The sequence below is a fragment of the Eretmochelys imbricata genome, chromosome 1, assembly GCF_965152235.1.
Source record: "Eretmochelys imbricata isolate rEreImb1 chromosome 1, rEreImb1.hap1, whole genome shotgun sequence".
Classification (NCBI taxonomy): Eukaryota; Metazoa; Chordata; order Testudines; family Cheloniidae; genus Eretmochelys; species Eretmochelys imbricata.
In genome coordinates, this window is record NC_135572.1 from 287,243,456 (window position 1) to 287,261,924 (window position 18,469).

The following is an 18,469-nucleotide window of genomic DNA, read 5'->3' on the forward strand; positions in this document are numbered from 1 at the left end:
ATTATGTTTTTAAAAATCTGAGAAAAGTCAGTGCAGGCAACAGGTCTGTGGAAAGTGGACACTGGCAAAGCAACCGTGTTTTTCTGAAGAGCATCTTCTGCAATGCAGCCTTTCCTACTACTACCAAAGATATCTACTGATGTTGCTCTTCACACCATGGGCCATATTCTACTGAGTTACACCCATAGAACCCCAGTGACTTTAGTGACATTGCACAAGACTAACTGAGGGCACAATTTGGCTTAGGGTTTTTAAAGTGAAGATGAGTGAACCAAATTGGAGAATATAACCAAACCTGAATTTCTCTTGCTTTGAATATTATTTTCCAGCCTTTGCACCTCCTGGTTTTGCCTGCAGGTCGGAGAACTGAAATCCTCCAAGAATCAATGTTCTAAGATTATTTCTGGTTCCTTCAAAACCAACAGGCACCAGAAATCTCTCAAAACAAACAAAGAAACAAACAAACCTGACCTGGAGAGATTTCCAAAACAGTAAGGTAGCCGACACTGAGATGCATATCTGAAACGTTCCCATCACTAGTTTAAAGGTTGTTGTCGTAAGGTTTCAAAATGGGGGTGTTCTGTGTAAATCTTTCTTGTATTTAAGTATGGCAGGCTGTAGAACAGAATGAAAAGGCAGTGATTTTTCTATTCAAAACAGGCCTGGTATTTTGTGGACAATAAGTGAAATAAGTGACCTATCTGTACTACCATGCACATCAATGGTAATATATAAATAAATAATCAAGAGCTAGCTGGAATATGTCCCTTTATATAAGTTATCAGTTTTATTCATACTTCTATTGTCTGTAGCTGGGATGCTTTAAAAATCCTCAGGTTAATGATGAGTCCTACAGACAGCAAATGGTCTCATAATATAGAGTATATCATGTGGAATAGGTAGAAACTTTCTACATAAAAGGAAAACAAACAAAAACAACAACACACACAGAGAGATTCTGCAGTGCTTACTCATTCAGGACAGCACTTAATCATAGAAGCGGTTACACTGAGTTCGCAGATGTTCGCAGATGCATGAGTAAGGGTTGCACAATCAGGCCAAGAGCATAAAATTAATTTAGTATCTACCAGACTGAAACCCATCTCCATAAAAATCCTAAATGAAAAGTAGAAAAGTTCTACGAGCCTGATAAATTAGGAGTGTAAACTTGCAACTGAATTGCTTACTGTACTTTTAAATGCACTGCATCTTTGGTCCTTTCTAATATTTCATTCAGAAACAGAAAGTGCAGAGTCTGTTAATTAGACAAAAGGAAACCATCACCCTACCTCTCAATTATGGTGATTCAAGTTACATAAACCATTGATGGACTCATCTGAAACATTTGTAAACTATTAGAATTATTGTTCTGCCCTCTTGAGCACATCATATAATAGGGGTGGGCAAACTTTTTGGCCCGAGGGCCACGTTGGCGTTGAAAAACTATATGGAGGGCCGGGAAGGGAAGGCTGTGCCTCCCCAAACAGTCTGGCCCCTGGCCCTATCTGCCCCCTCCCACTTCCCACCCCCTGACTGCCCCCCTCAGAACCCCTGACCCATCCAACCCTCCCTGGTCCTTGTCCTCTGACCACTCCTAACCACCCCCCGGGACCCTACTCAACCGCCCCTTCTCCCTGTCCCCTGACTGCCCCGACCCCTATCCACACCCCTGCCCCTTGACAGGCCCCCTGGGACTCCCACACCTATCCAACCACCTGTCCCCTGACTGCCCTGACCCCTATCCACACCCCTGCCCCCTAACATGCCCCCCAGGACTCCCACACCTATCCAGCCCCCCCGTTCCCTGACCGCCTCCACAGAATCTCCACCCCATCCAACCGCCCCCTGCTCCCTGTTCCGATTGCCCCCCAGGACCCCCGCCCCCTTACCGTGTCGGAGCCAGCCATGCTGCCACGCTGTCTGGCAGGAGCGGCAGACCAGAGTTTTGGCGGCGCAGCACGCTGAGGCTGCGGGGGAGAGGGGACAATGGGGGAGAGGCCGGGGGCTAGCTTCCCAGGCCAGGAGCTATGGGGCCGGGCAGGACGGTCTCGCGGGCCGTAGTTTGCCCACCTCTGTCATATATGGACTTCATATCAGTGTAGAACAACTAGTCATGCCTGAAAAATATAAAATAAGGTTACAGTCAAATTAGCAATCAAGAAGGAAGTAGGGAGGAGCTGGACAACAAAAATATGTTACACACCTTTTACCTGTAGGTGGCAGGAAAATACTCACTAATTGCTAGCATCAGGGAGGAATGATAATTACATAGTAAAAGAACAGGAATGGGAGCCAGAAGACCTGGATTTTATTCTTGGCTCTGTTGGAGACATCATGTGGGAATTTGTGCAAGTCTTTTCACAAGTGGCCACAATTTCTGGGCACCTGCCTGAGAATGGGTGCACAGCCTGATTTTCAGGGGTGCTGGGCACCCACAGCACCCAAGAATTTCAATCAGAGCTGCAGGTACCCAGTATTTCTGAAAGTCAGTTTTCAAGATATCTCATTTTGCCTACCCAAAAATTAAGTCACCTAAAATCAGTGGTCATTTATGAAAACCTTGGCCTTAGAGCCTCAGCCCCTTTACAAAATGGAGATATTTCCCTACCTCCAAATCAACAGCACTGAATTTGGCCCTTAGGTTGTTGTAGATGCCCATAAGTGCTGAACAAGAGGGTGTCTTACAAAACTGTTTAACTTTATATATTTTAATTTAAATACTGTATATTGGCTGAGAATGGTGGGAGGGAAGTTGTTTGTTTTTCACATACCCATGTGTAACATTTTGGCTAGACAATTTTACATCGATTGCTTCATATGGAAACTTACTCCGTCCAGATTTTGGTAATGAAAACTAAGTATAGGCGAAAAATGACTTTGGGCTCCTGTAAACCATTTCTCTGGAGTGTTTGAATCCTGTTTCCCAAAAAGGAGCAGAAGCAGTGTCAGTCTTGTGACCACAGTACTGAGGAGGGTAAAAGGTAGCATCTTTGAAATTACATTGGAGGAATATGACTCATCCTTACTTGTTGCTTGCCAATCTTACCTTGACATTTACTTCTTTGCTGGAGTGCAAATCATGTTTACAGAAGTTTACCCCATGTGTGTGCATCTGGATTGCTTCCTAACTGTATCTTGCCCAACTAAGAAGAGTGTTTCACTTTTCCATTTAACAGAGTATTCCTTGCGTGATCTTAGATAGAAGTGGGGGCCTGAACCAAATTGCAGATAAAGACACCCCCAAATTTTAGAAAGCACATATCCAGACCTGAACTTTGCAGCCAGCCTTTACGTTTATAAAGGGCCAAAGCAAACCCTGGATCCAAACACAGCTGAACTTGAGAAACTTGAATGTGGAGCTGGATCTGACCTTTTCAGCTTGGTCCCATGGTTTATCCAATGAATTACACTGTTTACACTTTAATTCCTGAAAGGGACATGACTGGTTAGCATTATTTTTTTAGGACGTATAGTTTTTTGCCATTTAGGCCTTGTCTACATGAGAAAAGTTGACTGTTTAACTAAACCGATTTAAACAGATCTAAACCAGTGCAAATTCCTAATGTAGGAGCGTCTTTTAGTCTGTGATTGTACAGCGTCTTTCACAATGGGGGCTTGTTCTATGACTGGGGCTCGTAGGCACAAGCACAATAAAAAAAATTTAGATGCATTTAAACCAGTTTAATCTGCACATAATCAGTTTAATTTAACATGGTAATTTACCAATGCAAGCTAAACAAATTTAAGCAAAATTTAAATAACTAAGTGCATCTACATTAGGCATTTGCACCAGTTTAACAAGATTGATTTTAAATTATTTTAGTTAAACCAGTGCAGCTTTTCCAACAGACAATCTTCGTTTCCAGACAATTCAAGGCTTTTGTGGTTTTTTTCTGTTTAGATTAGTACATAGCTAGGATTTTAGACAGGATCATACTCAGAGCTGCTAGCCCCGCAGCATCACCATGGCAAAACTTGTATTTTTAGAACACAAGCTCAATCCGAGCTACCCCAGGTATGTCTACCTGAGCTGAGAATCACACCTGAAGCTCCAGTGTACGTGCACCCTTTGGCATTTACCAACACATGTTGTACCGCCCAGTGTGAAGCTGGAAAGGGATGGCCAGCATTGTAAGGACTGGTATCTATGAAGCAGTCAGGTTTTAACAGTAACTGTTATTTGCTGATGAGTCTGCACTTTTCTTAGCAAGTATTTTTGTCCTTTATTCACACTGACAAACCAAAAATCTAAATTATTTTATAATAGGATTATAGAAGAAAATAATCACAAATAGTGTCCTTTCCATTGAACAGGAGGTTACCTCTCCTGCCAAAACTATTTAAGATCTAGTTTATTATTAAATAATAAAAGGTTTCTAACTTTTCATAATAACACTTATCTTTTATTTGTTGCATACAGTTTGACACCAGGAAAACAAACATAAATGCTGGTGAATATTAATAATTAATGCAACTTTACCATGAACTTTGAATTTTGATCACTTTTTCTTCTACACGCTGTATTTGTATGCAGAAATTACTTGTTTCAGCTTAATTTGTGTTGATAAAGCAAAATAAAAGTAAGCCTACAAAAATAAACTGAGATAGCAGCAAAGCCAGCACATAATATTGTTGCCTTTGTAATTAATTTTAAGATATATAAAACTGCTATAGTATATAATCTAATTGAGCCAAATAATGTAGCCTGAACCTCCTGTCCTAGCTATTGTTTGTTGCATTTGAGAGATTATTATATTTGTTTAAAGTTTTTATGTTCTGTATACATTTGATTTTAATGCTCCGTATAATTGACTACTTAAGGCCCTTTTTATTTAGTGCTTTTGCTGTACTGCCATAAGCTGCACCACCCAATTAAGTAAGACCAAAGAGTTGAGTGATTGATATCATACTTAATACAGACAGCTAAAATGGTCCTGTAATCCTTGCTGAATATTTTAAGAACAGTACCATGCATTTTGATTTTTAACAGTGTTCAGAAAACTGAGTATATATCATTTAGTTTAATTTTAAAAGCTTTTATATAGTATTTCAGCTTTAAAAGAGTTAGTGAATGCCCAAAAGGAACCATTTTTAAAATACATTGTTATAATGATAAAGTCCTTCTTGGGTTTAATGCCAATCACTGTCTTTAAAAACCTTTTGTTTCTGTCCCTTTCTATATTAACCCTTTCCAATGGGCTGATTCAGACTAGTCCTTAGCTGAGAACACAATTATACCAGCTTTCCAAAAAAAATAAATAAATAAATAATCCCTAAACATTTTACTTCCAGCACGTATAGGTCTCATTTTTCCTTTAGCTCGTCCTTTTGCTAATTAACACAAGATTTGGGTATGGGCAGAGTTATCGAGGTGGACCTGCTCAATCCAGAGAGTGGAAGAGCCAAAGCACAGGAGGCCGCTGCAGGCAACCAGCAATTTCCCAGAGACTTAATCAAGTTCTGTGAATATTTTCTGCCTCAGGTTGACCTCTCTCCATTCTCAGGATGTTCTGGAAAAAAAACCCACAGAGACTGCCAGTCACCTAAGAAACACTAATATGCTATAACTGATGTCCTCTCCGATTAGAGATTCTCAGACCCTTATTCCATTGACCACGAGAGGCAGGATGATACTCCACCCTTCTGGTCCTGAAATGGTTAAACTAGTAAATTGTCTTCATGCATTCCAAGATGTGATTAGCACCTTTGTCAGCCTGGGGGATTTATCTAGTCTTAGCAGATCTGACTATTTTAATAATGTATCAGCACCAAAAATTCCTCAAGTTTTGCCTCAGGAATCTACACCTACTGTAACGTGCCCGTCTCTTTGATTAACTTTGACCCCCACCAGGATCTTCACAAAATTAATGTTGGTGGTGGCTGCCCACTTGAGGAATGAGGAGTGGCAGCAATTCCTCTCTTGAACCGCTAGGGCTCCTTCCTCTGAAAGGGCAGCTGGCTGTGGCAAAACCCCAGCAAATTGTTCCAGCAATTAGACTTGTGACGCTGACTCGGAGTCTCAATCTTAGAGAGCATTGCCAGACCAAACACAACTTTTTCTTGGCCAAGAGGACCACAAAAGTCAAAGACTTCTTGTCCGAGCATTGCTTCCCCTCTTTAGCCTTCTGGGTCCAAATCTCCAAAAGGGATTAGGTACCTAACACCCATTTATTTCACTAAACACTTTTGTAGATCCAGGCCTGGTGTCCTGCATCAGGATCATTCACTGAATTTATTTTGAGCTCTGAGCTGTACCTGACAGTGCTCTAGGATTACCAGATAGCAACTGTGAAAAAACGGGACAGGGGGTGAGAGGTAATAGGTGCTATATAAGAAAAAGTCCTCAAAAACGGGACTGTCCCTTTTAAAAACGGGACATCTGGTCACCCTGCAATGCTCGTCGCTCACAGTACCACTATTAGGGGAAGCTGTTTTCTAAGCTCTAAAGTATGTCAGACATATGGTGGCTGCAAATAATGACTACCAACCTCATGCAGACAATTCAGGTGTAGTACCTTTCTCTGAACAGACACAGCATGGGGCCTCAAGAGTCACAGACTTCAGTCTCCTGTTTCTGTGAGTGGAAAAATAGCTACTTGTCCTTAGACTTGCCTGACTTTAGCAAGAAGTTTAAACCATCTAGTACAGGGGTGTGCAAACTACAGCCTGGGGGCTGCATCCAGCCCTTCAGTTGTTTTAATCTGGCCCTCGAGCTCCTGCCAGGAAGCAGAATCCGGGGCTTTCCCTGCTCCAGTGCTTCAGCTGGGGAGCGGGGTTGGGGGCTTGACCTGCTCAGTGTATGCTATGGCTCTGTATGGCTCCTGGAAGCAGCGGCATGTTCTCCCTCTGGCTCCTACACATAGGGGCAGCCAGGGGGCGCTGCACGCTGCCCCTGCCCCAAGTACCACCCCTGCAGCTCCCACTGGCCAGGAACCATGGCCAATGGGAGCTGCAGGAGTGGCGCCTGCGGATGGGGCAGGGCATATAGCTGCCTGGCCACGCCTCCATGGAGGAGATGAAGGGGGGACATGCCGCTGCTTCCTGGAGCTGCTTGTGGAAAGTGCCGCCTGGAGCCTGCACCCCTGAGCCCCTCCTGCACCCCTGCCGCAGTCCTAATCCCCCTCCTGCCCTTTGAACCCTTTGGGCCCAGCCTGGAGTACCCTTGTGCACCCCCAACCCCTGATCCCTACCCCAGAGCTTGCACCCCCAGCCGGAGACCTCACATACACACCCACCCACACCCCAAGCCCCTGCCAGAGCTCTCACCCCCTCCTGCATCCCAACCCCCAGTTTCATGAGCATTCATGGCCCCCATACAATTTCCATACGCAGATGTAGCCCTCGGGCAAAAAAGTTGCCCATCCCTGATCTAGTAGGTAGGTTGATGAAGCATGTTGTTTACTAGTGAGTAGTGTCACCTTCTATTAGTTTGCCTCTCCCTGGTATCCAGATGGGGGTATCTTGCAATGGATCTGACAAGTCTGGTCCTTTTCCTTTTATTTATTCTTTCTAGGCACGATATTTTGTTTCATATGCATCTCTCACCTTCTATTGCTTAAATATTTTTCTCCATGGTAGTGACTGTAAGGGGAAAGTCAGTACTCAAGCTAGAGAAGTTTCCTCTTGTGATGTAGCCAGTGTATGTAGACTGACCAAGTTAGGAAAATACCATTTGCAAGCAAAAATTGTTATATCTTAAAAGAAACGCAGCTGAAACATTCCAGAAAAGCAAGGCAGCTAGGGTGTGCGCTGGCAGAGTTGTCCAAGGTCCGCAGTGATGTGTTGGTCAGGAAAGCTTAACATTTTTTAATGTATTTACTGGTAAATATTTTCAGCATCAAAGACAGTATTATCTATTAGGCATTGAAATATTCAAACACTGTTGTTCCCCGCAGTCTGCAACATACAGTGGATTGATGTTTCCAAACTTTTAACAATGTACAGGAAAATATTTACTTCTGTACTTTATTAATATAATAGAAAAAGCTGCTGATCAAACCAGCCCATATGAAAACACTGTCATGAGTATAACACATAATGTAAAATTCTAGTGATGCATAAATCGGATTCCCGATACAAGCACTTGGTGGAAATCTAGGGGCAAGTGAATAAAAAACAAAACCACTTTAATTCTGTAACTGTTGTGTACTAAGATCACTGAAAATTTTCCTTTCTTGATGAGATCTTTCAAATTTTTAATTTGCAGAAGCAAAATTTGGGCAGCTTTCAGTGATCAAGTTCTAGAAATCTTTGTTTTTTCCAAACTGTTATTTGGTTTCAATTCTTTTACTGCCCTTTAATCATCTCCCATAACCCACCCACAGTACCAGGTTAAAATGCTGAGAATATTTTCTGTCTGTTAATCCCTGGCTCTAATCTAGGCAATAATAAAGAACGTCAGTGATTGCAGTGGAGCTATTTGACTGAGGATAAATAGGACATAAAGATAGCATATTTTCAGAAATGTATTCTAAATCCATACCACATTGGCCTATGAACTTATCAGATCTTCTAAAATAAGCGGGGTTGAGCCTGTTCAGTACTTAGTTGGGAACCCTCCAAGGAAAACAGAGGGCTGCAGAGAGTGGCGTTGGTGACTCAATAGGTTGCACTCTTCCCTATGAGTCATCAGACAAATCCTCCAGCAGGTTGCTAGGAAGCACTGCACTATTCAAGATGCTGTCTTTTCAAATGGATACAGTATTCATTTCTTGATCTGATCTGTTGTGTATTCTTAGTACACACTGTTAGACAGCTGCCACATTCTACCCCAGAGACAGTTAAATTTAAGTGGTGGGTGAGGTGATTCCTCATTAGAAAATTTACTTTTTAAAATTTAAAAAACTAACCTGTAGCTTTAAATATAATTAATCCTTAAGTGATAATAAGCACAGCTATAACCACCCTGAGAATGTTTTGGATTAGACAGCCTTATCCCATCTAATTGTAATTGCTATGAATCCCATGCACCTTATCATAACCCATGTGTGCAATGCAATAATTATAGACAAAAATTGTTACCTCCAAGTACACTTGAGATAATTGCTCAAAAGTAAGGAAACTCAGACAAGATTCCTATGGTGAAGCAAGCCCGCAGATGGACCAGCGCTGCTCACTGAGCTACAGTGACTCACCCCTCCAGCAAAACCTGCAGTGACTCAACCCTCAGGCATGCTGCATGCTACTCAGGTCAAAGCCTGAGTCAGATGACCCAGGGCACAGATATTTCACCCTAACCACCAGAGCCACAAGTTAGTCTGTGAAACAGCTCCACTCAGCTAGGAACCCTCGTGCTACCTCACGGTGTTCCAGATTCCCTAGACTTCCAGTCTGCCCTTGATCCTGTCCCTGTTTCTACCCCAGCCCTGGCTGAGTCTTGTTCCAACCTGCTTCAGCCTCCTCTGTACCCTGTTCTGACCCTGCTCCCACCCTATTTGTGACTAGTTCCAGTCCTGCACCTCTTTCTTGACCCTCCAGACCCTTGGACCAACTCCAACCTGGCTTCAACTTTCAGCCTGCATCCAGACTCTTGACTATAATCCTGATTTGGCTTGTCTATGGACTCTGACCAGGGTTCTGACTCACAGCTTGTCTCCAGACCCTGGTTTCAGCACTGTGCTCAGCTTGGTCCTGACTCTGTCTGGCCTCAGCCACCGCTCCAACTGCCAGACTGACCACCTAGAACCCAGAGCCTGACACCCACAGAACCTTTCATTCTGCTTCCTTGAAGGTATACGTTACCATAGTTGATATATTGCACAGTTTAGATAGTTCACAGTAATATCAGGGTACAAAATATATTGGAAGGGCAGAATAGGTCTTACCGGTGGGGGAGTGGCACTATATATGAAAAAGCATAGTGTCAAATGAAGTAAAAATCTTAAATAAACCAAACTGTACCATAGAATCTCTATGGATAGTAATTCCATGCTCGAATAATAAGAATATAGCAGTAGGGATACATTACTGACCACCTGACCAGGACGGTGATAGTGACTGAAATGCTCAGGGAGATTAGAGAGGCTATAAAAATAAAAAACTCAGTAATAATACAGGATTTCAACTACCCCCATATTGACAAGTCACCTCAGGATGGGATGCAGAGATAAAGTTTCTTGACACCTTAAATGACTGCTTCTTGGTGCAGCTAGTCCTGAACCCACAAGAGGAGAGGCAATTCTTGATTTAGGCCTAAGTGGAGCACAGGATCTGGTCTAAGAGGTGAATATAGCTGGTAATAGTGACCATAACATAGTAAAATTTAACATCCCTCTATGGGGGAGAACATCAAAGCAGCCCATTATGGTAGCATTTAATTTCAGAAAGGGGAACTACACAAAAATGAGGAAGTTGGTTAAACAGAAATTAAAAGATACAGTGTCAAAAATGAAATTCCTGCAAGTTGTATGAAAACTTTTTAAAGATACCGTAATTTAATGTTTAGTAACTCGTCAAGGGTTAACATGTTATTGTTAATGTAGCCTCACACTCTATAAGGCAGCACGAATGGAGGGAGGGGAGACAGCATGGCAGAGAGCGACAGAGACACTGTGTGTGTGTGTTTGTGTGTGACAAGCATTGCCCCTTTAAGTACCCTGACCCCACTGTAAGTACATTGCCTTTTTAAGTAGAGCAGCAAGTTGAGACAGCAGCTGCTGCCAGCAAGCTCCCTCCGTCCTGAGCCCTGTCATGTCTCCCCCTGCTCTGTGGAGATAAGGTGCAGGGGGATAGGGAGGGGGACGCCCTGACATTAGCACCTCTCTTCCCCCGCCCAGCAAGCAGGAGGCTCCCGGGAGCAGCTCCAAGACAGAGGGCAGGAGCAGTAAACAGCAGTGGGGGGAGGGACAGCTGACCTGCTAGCAATTGATAACCTGCTGGGCAGCTGCCACACAGGGAACTTAGGGGAGTGGGGAGCTGCCGGTCCACCCTGGTTCCCCACCAGCTAGCTCCAACCGGCTGCTCTTTCTGCAAGCAGTGCACAAAGCAGGCGGCTGCCAAACAACGTTATAAGGGAACATTGTGCAACTTTAAACGAGCATGTTCCCTAATCGATCAGCAACATAACAACATTAACCAGGACGACTTTAAGTGAGGAGTTACTGCATACCCCAAATTAAAAAACATAGTAAGAAAACCAAAAAAGTGCCACTATGGCTAAACAACAAAGTAAAAGAAGCAGGTACAGGCAAAAGGGCATCCTTTAAAAAGGAAGTTCAATCCTATTAAGAAAAATAGAAAGGAGCACAACCTCTGGCAAGTGAAGTGTAAAAATATAATTAGGACGGCCAAAAGAATTAGAAGAACAGCTAGCCAAAGACTCAAAAAGTAACAGCAAAAAAAATGTTAACTACATCAGAAGCAGGAAGCCTGCGAAACAACTAGTAGGACCACTGGACAACTGAGATGCTAAAGGATAAGGCCATTGTGGAGAAACTAAATGAATTATTTGCCTGAGTCTTCATAGCTGAGGGTGTGAGTAAGATTCCCAAATCTGAGCCATTCTTTTTAAGTTATAAATCTGAGGAATTGTTCCAGATTGAGGTGTCAATAGAGGAAATTTTGAAACAAATTGATAAATTAAACAGCAGTAAGTCACCAGGACCAGATGCATCCGATGAAGTGAGCTGTAGTTCACGAAAGCTTATGCTCAAATAAATTTGTTAGTCTCTAAGGTGCCGCAAGTATTCCTTTTCTTTTTGAGAATACAGACTAACACGGCTGCTACTCTGACAACTGTGGTATGTAACCTATCATTTAAATCCGCTTCTGTACCAGATGACTGGAGGATAGCTAATGTGACACCCATGGGCAGCAGGTGAATGCGCCTGTCAAGGTTCCTCCCCCACTCTGAACTCTAGGGTACAGATGTGGGGACCTACATGAAAAACCTCCTAAGCTTATCTTTACCAGCTTAGGTCAAAACTTCCCCAAGGTACAAAATATTCCACCCGTTGTCCTTGGACTGGCCGCTACCACCACCAAACTAATACTGGTTACTGGGGAAGAGCTGTTTGGACGCGTCCTTCCCCCCAAAATACTTCCCAAAACCTTGCACCCCATTTCCTGGACAAGGTTTGGTAAAAAGCCTCACCAATTTGCCTAGGTGACTACAGACCCAGACCCTTGGATCTTAAGAACAATGAACAATCCTCCCAACACTTGCACCCCCCTTTCCTGGGAAATGTTGGATAAAAAGCCTCACCAATTTGCATAGGTGACCACTGACCCGAACCCTTGGATCTGAGAACAATGAAAAAGCATTCAGTTTCTTACAAGAAGACTTTTAATAAAAATAGAAGTAAATAGAATGAAGAAATCCCCCCTGTAAAATCAGGATGGTAGATATCTTACAGGGTAATTAGATTCAAAAACATAGAGAACCCCTCTAGGCAAAACCTTAAGTTACAAAAAGATACACAGACAGAAATAGTTATTCTATTCAGCACAATTCTTTTCTCAGCCATTTAAAGAAATCATAATCTAACACATACCTAGCTAGATTACTTACTAAAAGTTCTAAGACTCCATTCCTGGTCTATCCCCGACAGAAACCAGCATATAGACAGACTATAGACAGACACACAGACCCTTTGTTTCTCTCCCTCCTCCCAGCTTTTGAAAGTATCTTGTCTCCTCATTGGTCATTTTGGTCAGGTGCCAGCGAGGTTACCTTTAGCTTCTTAACCCTTTACAGGTGAGAAGAGCTTTCCCCTGGCCAGGAGGGATTTCAAAGGGGTTTACCCTTCCCTTTATATTTATGACATGCCCCCCAAATCTCAGCTAGGGTGAAACACTGGCTGGGATTTCTTCCTGGAGCTCTAGGAAAAACAGAGTTAATAAGACACATGCATCTCTAAATATACTACCAAGTACATAAAGACTAACAATATTTTCCACATCTCAAGGACGATTTTAACCAGTTGATTCTGGGAAACTTTCACGGGAGAGTGCATCAGCCACTTTGTTAGAAGCTCCTGAGATGTGTTGGATGTCGAAATCAAAATCTTGGAGAGCTAAACTCCACCGAAGAAGTTTTTTGTTAGTTTCCTTGACGGTGTGAAGCCACTTTAGTGCAGCATGGTCGGTTTGCAGGTGGAAACGCCGTCCCCAAACATATGGGCGTAGCTTTTCCAGAGCGTAGACAATGGCATAACATTCTTTTTCAGTGACTGACCAGTTGCTTTCCCTCTCAGACAGTTTTTTGCTGAGAAACACTACAGGGTGGAATTCTTGATCAGGTCCTTTCTGCATTAAAACTGCTCCCACACCACGCTCGGACGCATCTGTGGTTACTAGGAACGGTTTGTCAAAGTCTGGGGCCCTTAGTACAGGGTCAGACATGAGTGTCGCTTTAAGCTTGTTAAAGGCCTTCTGACACTTTTCGGTCCACTGAACAGCATTTGGCTGTTTTTTTTTGGTTAGGTCTGTCAGTGGGGCAGCGATTTGGCTGTAGTGCGGTACAAATCGTCTGTAATAACCGGCCAAGCCTAAGAAGGATTGAACCTGTTTCTTTGACTTTGGGACAGGCCACTTTTGGATAGCATCCACTTTGGCCTGTAGGGGGCTGATAGTTCCTTGACCCACCTGGTGTCCAAGGTAAGTCACTCTGTTTAGGCCTATTTGACACTTCTTAGCCTTAACAGTTAGTCCTGCCTCCCTTATGCGCTCAAGGACTTTTTATAGATGTTCCAGGTGGTCTGCCCAGGAATCCGAAAATATGGCCACGTCGTCAAGGTAGGCGACTGCATATTCTCCTAATCCCGCTAGGAGACCATCTACAAGTCTTTGGAAAGCGGCGGGTGCATTTCGCAGCCCGAAAGGGAGTACATTAAATTCATACAGCCCGAGATGTGTGATGAAGGCTGACCTTTCCTTGGCAGATTCATCTAGCGGTACCTGCCAGTACCCCTTGGTTAAGTCCAAGGTAGAGATGAACTGGGCCCGTCCCAGTTTCTCTAATAGTTCATCTGTGCGTGGCATTGGATAGTTGTCTGGGCGAGTTACAGCATTTAGCTTACGGTAGTCCACGCAAAAACGTATTTCCCCATCTGGTTTGGGAACTAGAACCACTGGAGATGCCCATGCACTTTCAGAGGGGCAGATTACACCCATCTGTAACATATCCTGGATCTCCCGTTCTATAGCAGTTTTAGCTTGAGGAGACACCCGGTAAGGTTGGACCCTAATTGGGTGAGCACTACCTGTGTCAATGGAGTGGTATGCCCGTTCAGTCAGTCCTGGGGTGGCTGAGAACGTTGGCGTGTAGCTAGTGCACAGCTCCTGGATCTGCTGTCGCTGCATACGCCCAAGGGTCATGGAGAGGTTCACCTCTTCCACACCACCAGCACATTTCCCTTCGTAGTAGACACCTTCAGGCCACTAAGCGTCGTCTCCTCCGTGGGCTGTAAACTGACAAACCTTTAATTCTCTGGAATAAAAGGGCTTTAGAGAATTAATATGGTACACCTTAGGCTGTCGGTTGGAGGTGGGGAATGCTATGAGATAATTAACAGCTCCCAGGCGCTCCTGGACCGTGAATGGCCCTTCCCACGATGCTTCCATTTTATGGGCCTGGAGCGCCTTTAAGACCATGACCTGGTCTCCTACTTTGAAGGAACGCTCTCTGGCACGTTTATCATACCAGGCTTTTTGCTCTTTTTGAGCATCCTGTAAGTTTTCTCTAGCAAGGGCTAAAAAGGTTCGGAGGGTGTTTTGTAGGTTGGTTACAAAGTCCAGAATGTTAGTTCCCGGAGACGGTGTAAATCCCTCCCATTGCTGCTTTACCAACTGCAATGGCCCCTTAACTTCACGGCCATATACAAGTTCAAATGGGGAAAACCCTAAACTGGGATGTGGTACAGCTCTGTAGGCAAAGAGCAACTGCTGCAACAGTAGGTCCCAATCATTGGAGTGCTCGTTTACGAATTTACGTATCATGGCCCCCAAAGTTCCATTAAACTTCTCCACCATGCCATTTGTTTGATGGTGGTAAGGAGTGGCAACCAAGTGATTTACCCCATGAGCTTCCCAAAGGTTTTTCATAGTTCCTGCCAGGAAATTAGTCCCTGCATCTGTGAGGATGTCGGAGGGCCAAACTACCCTGGCAAAAATGTCTGCTAGTGCCTGGCACACACTTTTAGCCCTGGTGTTGCTTAGAGCTACTGCTTCTGGCCATCGGGTGGCAAAATCCATGAAAGTCAGTATGTACTGCTTTCCTCTGGGTGTCTTTTTCGGAAAAGGACCCAGAATATCCACAGCTACTCGCTGAAATGGAACTTCAATGATGGGGAGTGGCTGGAGAGGGGCTTTGACCTGGTCTTGGGGTTTTCCCACTCTTTGGCACACCTCACAAGACTGGACATAGGTAGAAACATCCTTGCCCATTCCCTCCCAGTGGAATGACCCCCCCAAACGGTCTTTGGTCCTGTTCACCCCAGCATGGCCACTAGGGTGATCATGGGCTAAGCTCAAGAGCTTGGCCCGGTATTTAGTTGGAACTACCAACTGTCTCTGAGGATGCCAGTCTTCCTGGTGTCCCCCAGAAAGAGTTTCCTTGTATAAAAGTCCTCTTTCTACAACAAACCTGGATCGATTAGAAGAGCTGAGAGGCGGTGGGTTGCTCCGTGCTGCCGTCCAAGCTCTCTGGAGGCTTTCATCTGCTTCCTGTTCGGTCTGGAACTGTTCCCTTGGTGCTGGAGACATCAGTTCCTCATTGGATTGGGGACCTAGGCTTGGTCCCTCTGGAAGCGATATAGGGGATGGAGCTGTTTCTGTTGACTGTGAATCGCTCTCCGCTGGTGCACTATGTTGGGATTCAGGCTCCGGCTGAGCCTCTTGTGTAGGGTTATCGGCTGCTGCCAGTTCAGGTTCGGTGGGGCCCTCTGGTGTTGAGGTTGCAAGTACTGGATTCAGTGCTGACACGGGGTCTGGTGTTGGTTGTTCGGCTGGTTCCGGTTCTGGGACTGGTTCCGTCTGGGTCTCTGGGACTGGATCCACTACTGCTGTTGCAGACATTGGCCTGGGGTCCAGGTCCATCACCTCTGACTGGGTCCTGATAGAAGTTTCCGGAACAGACCTAGGCCTCACGGCTTGTTTAGCCTGGCTGCGGGTGACCGTTCCCACCCTCTTGGCCTGCTTCACATGCTTGTCCAAGTCTTCCCCCAACAGCATGGGGATGGGATAATCATCATAGACTGCAAAAGTCCACATTCCTGACCAGCCCTTGTACTGGACAGGCAACTTGGCTGTAGGCAAATTGAAAGAGTTGGACTTGAAGGATTGAATCGTCACTTGGATCTCTGGGTTGATTAAATTGGGGTCCACTAAGGAAGCATGGATAGCTGACACTTGTGCTCCAGTGTCCCTCCACGCGGTGACCTTCTTCCCGCCCACACTCACAGTTTCCCTCCGCTCCAAGGGTATCTGGGAGGTATCTGGGCCTGTGGACCTCTGGTGTGATTCCGGTGCAATGAACTGTAATCTGTTGAGGTTCTTGGGGCAGTTGGCCTTTACATGCCCCAGCTCGTTACATTTAAAACATCGTCCAGCTGACGGGTCACTGGGGCGAGGAGGGTTGCTGGAGAACGGGGTGGTGGGACGATAAGGGGTCTGGAGGGTTCTTTGGGAGGTAGGTGGGGCTTTGGGCGGCCCCCGGTAATAGGGTGTGGTCTGGGGTGGTCCCTTCTGGTCTCCGCTCCAACTGCGACCAGTTTTCTTCTTCTCTGCCACCTCCACCCATCTGGCTCCAATCTCTCCTGCCTCGATTACAGTTTTGGGTTTCCCATCTAGGATGTATCTTTCTATTTCCTCAGGAACACCCTCTAAGAATTGTTCCATTTGCATTAGGAAGGGCAAATTTACTGGAGAGTCAACACTTGCTCCTGATATCCAGGCATCCCAATGTTTCACAATGTGGTAGGCATGTCGGGTAAATGACATGTCTGGTTTCCACCTTAGGGCTCTGAACCTCCGACGAGACTGCTCGGGTGTTATCCCCATTCTGACTCTCGCCTTGGATTTAAACAGTTCATACTTGTTCATATGTTCTTTAGGCATTTCAGCTGCCACCTCAGCTAAGGGTCCACTGAGCTGCGGCCTCAGCTCTACCATGTATTGGTCAGTAGAGATGTTGTACCCAAGGCAGGCCCTTTCGAAGTTTTCTAAGAAGGCCTCAGTATCATCACCTGCCTTGTAGGTGGGGAACTTTCTGGGATGGGAAGTGGTACTTAGAGAAGGATTGCTAGGGTTTGTTGGGATATTCCGCTGAGCCTTTATCTTCTCCACCTCCTCCACATGCTTCCTCTCTTTTTCCTTCTCCTCCAGTTCTTTGGCCCTTGCTTCCATTTTCAGCCGCATGAGTTCTATCTGTCTTTCATGTTCCCTTTGTTTTTCCGCAGCCTGAAATCTGGCTAATTCCAGCTTTTGTCGAGCCGTGGATTTTGTCATTCTAACCTCTCTGTTTTTAACTAACTTTACATCCAAGGTTTAGAAATAAACAAACAAAACTTGGCTGTAAAATTTTGCTGTGCTGGAATAGAATACCTATTCTCTGATAGTGATTGTCAGCCTACAGAAAAAGACAATTCTCTTGTCTCTGCTCTGGGCCCAAATCAAAGCAAAAAACCTCCAACTACTTGGAAACCTGCTTACCAGCAGCCCAAAGGAAAAAAAAAATTCCTTTTCAAACCTGTGCTCCTTGTAAAACAAAAAAATCAAAATCCTAAAAAAAAAACCCTGCCACTTCTGTCTCCAGGCAAATGGGTAGAACACAGACCCCCTATTTACTTTTAGGAAGAAAAGAAAAAAAAAAAAAAAACTCTGGGTTGGAAGACTGTGAATTTCCCTGCAGGAGTTAAGTACCCTGCCTCCAGGCAAAGAAAACCTGCAATTCACAAAGATAATCCCCTTTTGTCTCTGCTTGGCCACAAAGCAGAGAAAAACCAAGCTGCTTTCAGTTTCAGCTGCTTTCTGGACTTCCTTTCCAAAGGAAAAAAAAATTTCCTTTTTAAAATCTGTATTTCTAGTTCAAAAAATCTCAACTGGATCTCAAAATGATTTCAGGTTAATCCCACCGCTATGCCACCATGTCAAGGTTCCTCCCCCACTCTGAACTCTAGGGTACAGATGTGGGGACCTGCATGAAAAACCTCCTAAGCTTATCTTTACCAGCTTAGGTCAAAATTTCCCCAAGGTACAAAATATTCCACCCGTTGTCCTTGGACTGGCCGCTACCACCACCAAACTAATACTGGTTACTGGGGAAGAGCTGTTTGGACGCGTCCTTCCCCCCAAAATACTTCCCAAAACCTTGCACCCCATTTCCTGGACAAGGTTTGGTAAAAAGCCTCACCAATTTGCCTAGGTGACTACAGACCCAGACCCTTGGATCTTAAGAACAATGAACAATCCTCCCAACACTTGCACCCCCCCTTTCCTGGGAAATGTTGGATAAAAAGCCTCACCAATTTGC